The 4,373-nt window shown below is 37.9% G+C and overlaps 1 long non-coding RNA gene across 1 annotated transcript; it reads left to right on the top strand.

Moving 5' to 3' along the window:
* LOC145233060 (uncharacterized) lies at positions 1 to 2,480 on the top strand. The gene is made up of 4 exons (XR_013861004.1): positions 1 to 107; positions 468 to 543; positions 915 to 1,007; positions 1,514 to 2,480. It is a non-coding gene; the product is annotated as an uncharacterized LOC145233060 (long non-coding RNA).
* Positions 2,481 to 4,373: the final 1,893 nt, after the last annotated feature.

The raw sequence follows: 4,373 nt of genomic DNA, 5'->3' as shown, positions 1-4,373 counted from the left end.
CATTAGTTGTTAGTAAACTTGAATTTGTTAACAAATAATCACATTATAACAGATTAAGTTAATTTGGACACAAGCTTTCTTTTACCATTGTCCGAAAACATACTTCGGTAAGTGACGTCACAACTATTACCATTGTTATAAACAAGCATTGTTTGTTGACTTCTATGCGCAGTCTATTTTTAAACGCATTTAGTGAGCATTTAAAAATACATTGAACATAGTGAACGCGGATTAAAACACCTACTTTTTCCTCTTTCACGCATGCTATGGCATAAAATGACGAATAACACATCGTCATAAGCAACAAAATCCATTTCGCATATTCCCTTAAATACGCCTGAAACAAACGTTTTTTATTGTTTAACACCCGTGTATTAACCTGAAATACGAGAATCAAATGGTCACATATGTAACTTCAATCCATCCCGCATATCCCTTAGTTGTAAGCAACGTTTTTTTTGTTTCAGATATCCTGGCTGACCTACTTGTCCACTCAGCAACAAACGACACCATCGAAGACGATCTCGTACACGAAGTTTAAAGGTAAAATATGTTTCTGTCATTGTTGGTTTAAATATTGAAAAAGAACATAAATATAACTTGTACTTTTCACTGTAGAGTAACACTTGTGACGACAGGCGTGTTTACAGATTTACTCATATTTTACAGTTATTCACTTGGCTGTTAATATTTTCGCCTGTTGTAAGAATACGCCCGCTCTGGGTGTTTTGTAAAATTAAGTGAGCGTTACTGTAATCACTGTTTGTTTTTAATGTGATTTAAAACCTTTAATCGAGACGCCCATTTTTCAAACGAACGCAAAATGTTCAAAGCCAATTAGCCCACGCAGCGTATAGGGATCTGTAGCACAAGGAAGTAGAGAATTTAAAACATACTTGCATTTATGTTTTCAGGCAACCACACACACACAGCGTACACACCGAAGCAATTTGCAACGCCGAAGAGAACGTTCTGCCCAACAACGCTGGGGACCTACAAGAGACCAGGTATAGTTTAATTCTTGTATATGTGTCTTATGTACATGCCTTGATTTACGCCTCTTCTGGGCTTTTACTAAAGATGTATTATTGTTGTGCAAAAACGTAAAGCTCAAAGCTAAGTTATAGCGTATGAAGATCATGGGTAGACAATCTAATACAGTGGTTCCCAACATTTTTCGTCTTGTGCACCCTTTTAGTCGATATTCAAATCTATTTCCCCCCTACAAATTTAGTTGGCTGAAATATCGTTTGCATTAACATTTTCTTTTCTCGAAATATCTTCGTACATCCACTTTCTGCATTGCTGGCTTAAATCGATTATAGAGAACATTCTTTTCTCAGTTCATATGTGGCAAATGCAGCAATAACACATAGCACAGCTGTCTAGACAACCAGTAAGAGAATAATATTGTAACACAAATTACCCCCTACGAAATTACAACATTCCCCTATAATGGGGAAATACCCCCTCGTTGGGAACAACTGATCTAATATATTTAATTATGTTTTAGACACCTACACACACAACGCATTCACCGAGCCACCGGTTTTACCTTGACGTCATCTGTGACGTAGTTCGGTGACCTCTCAGTGTCGTCATCATCTCCTCTTCAAGCCGTGACTTCATCATCAGATGTTTGGAAACTCGCGTTCTGCAGAAGCATACCAACGAACACCCCTAACTGTACGTCAACTGTGACGTAAGAGACCTGACGTCATACCGATTTTCCATGGGTAACGTTGCCCATGCACAGAAACTGTTTATTTTTGAAAAATGACAATGAGCAACGATGTTGATTACGTAACTGTGCTAACGCGTTCGCTAAACACAAAACTGGTTGTTCGCATTTTATTCTTGGTTCCACAACTGAATTGCTTTGTTTGCTTATTGTTGGTTTATTGTTTCCAAGATTAACTTTAATCAGTGTTTATGGAAGTGCCCCGCTCATTTTGTTTTGTTATTGTTGGTACCTGTGCTGTTACCACATCTCAATGACATTAGTTCTTATCGATCACCCGAATTTCCCCTTTGATGTTTTGTGCTGTATCAATAACCAATGTTAGTTATTCGTCCTGTGGTATTGTCAGATTTAGGAACTTAGGTTAAAAAAAAAACTGTTTGCCATTTAACTGTTAAGACCCACTGGTGAAGAAAAATAACTGTTGCTTTACCGTCGGTCTATCCATTGTATCTATTGATTACGTAACTGTCTTTTTATTCTTCATTTCCCTTTGTGTTTTACGGTTCGTTTCTGGTAATTGTAGAAGATTTTAAAAGTTTTTAGCATTGGCTAATTAAGCCAGTTGCAAGTGTGTTTGTAGCAGTTCACCATTTGTGTTTCGAAGAGTAACGCATTTTTGCATCGGTATTTACAAACTGTCTTAAATCTGTTTGAATAAGGCAAATGTGAAAAGACAGACGATGCTATTTTATTTAACCGGACGTTCACCTTTTACTAATAAAAGCTTGAACATTTGGTTAAATGGTGGTTATATATATATATGAAGATAAAATATGTCATTTGTGGATGTTCATTGCTTAGAACATGCATATGGGAGTTTTAAGATCACTTCTTGGCCAAATATACTTGGGTAGAGTTACTATAACATAACGCAGCTCGGACATGATTTAAGTTCACCGATAGATGGCGCAACGAGCTCAGTTACTAATTACGTTGGGATTAGGGGTCCGTTATTTGGTGGAGGTCCTAACATAGTAACCTATTTTAAATCAAGATTTAAACATACCGCTAGGTGGCGCAACGAGCTCAGTTATTAAATAAGTAGGGGGTGAGGGGTCCGTTAGAACTGGGCAGGAACTTAGCCGAATGGTCTGGCGCGCATGATCTACATAGACATAAAAAAAACTGATCGGGATTCGTCCCCGGAAATGACCTTGGTTCGAACCCCGTGAAGAAGGGGGGACCGTTAGAACTTTTATATTGGTAGTTTTGGAAACACTTCTGGGCCAAAAATAGATTTGTGGAGCTACTGACATCTTAACTTAGTTTGAGACAAGATGTAAAAAAAAACGGTAGGTGGCGCAATGAGCACAGTTATTAAATAAGCGCAGTGGTTCTAGAGCTGGTCTATACACTGCTTTCCTCTATACACTGCTTTGCTTTGGACAACATAATTTTTTAAGGTTGCGAACCCTGATGGGTCATGGATCACTATTATTCCTAGGCATGGGAGAATGCAAGTTAGAACTGTTAAAAAACACGAACTTAAAGTTGTTTAAAATCAAAATAATTTTGATATTTAATACCACATAATCCAAGCAACCAAATATTTATAAATAATTAGGCTAAGTGCTTTCATTTGTCCTTTCCATTACTCACTGCACACAAGCTTTAGCTTTGATTGAGTTGTTCAATGACCCAGCAGAAAGAAATAAACAGGATGTATTTTTACTTCCAAAGAAAATGGACGAATACGTAGCAAGTCTGCATCTGGCAACATTCGATGCTGATCTAACGGAACTTTCTGATGACCAAGCCAAGTACCGTGGGTTGAACATGCCTGGTCCATTCAAGCCAAACTACTACAGGTGCTGAAACCAAGAACACTCCATACTCATTTATCATATACTTGTTCCATATATTGGTGACCAAATTTCACGGTGTGTAACCTCACATAACCCAACTATTGTAGGCTGTCTTCAAAAATGCTGACAGCATAACGACCAATCACCCTAGTGTCTAGTACATCACTAAAACATGACTCCACATTAACCTGAAAAATACGTTGGCCGGAATTGTTGATGCTTAAGCCATAGATAGTATCACAGTGTGTGTGGTATCTATTAAATTGTTGGTTTTGTCATGTAGTTTTGCATCTTTGAATTCGTACGTAGAACACAATTGCATGTGAATATGAGTGGAAATAATTTTTAAACCGGCATAAACGATTATAGAAAACATCCAATGGCTATAGGCAAATCGCAGAAAACCTGGTTTGGTTTTGGTTTGGAAACCAAAAATTTTGACCCGATTTTCGAAAACACCCTAAGGCTATGGCCTTTCCATTTTTCGATTTTGGGGGGTCAAAAAATTGAACAAAAATCCATTTTTCGGTGGGTTTTCGCCGGAATACTCCAGTTTCAAACTGGTTTTAGCCGGTTTCTGCCTCCTACCGAACCTCCAAACCGGTTAAAACCGGATTCGGAAACCAAAAATTTTGACCCGATTTTCGAAAAAAACCTAAGGCTATACCCTTTCCATTTATTCAATTTTGGGGGTCAAAAAATTGAAGAAAAATCCGGTTTTCTGTGGGTTTTCCTCGGAATATTCCAGTTTCAAACTGGTTTTATTCGGTTTCTGCCTCCTACCGAACTTTCAAACCGGTTTAAACCGGATTCGGAACCAAAAA

The sequence above is a fragment of the Phallusia mammillata genome, chromosome 6 (genome assembly GCF_965637545.1).
Source record: "Phallusia mammillata chromosome 6, kaPhaMamm4.hap1.1, whole genome shotgun sequence".
NCBI lineage: Eukaryota > Metazoa > Chordata > Ascidiacea > Phlebobranchia > Ascidiidae > Phallusia > Phallusia mammillata.
The sequence above is the reverse complement of the archived record's forward strand: the minus strand, read 5'-3'. Positions and strand labels throughout refer to the sequence as shown.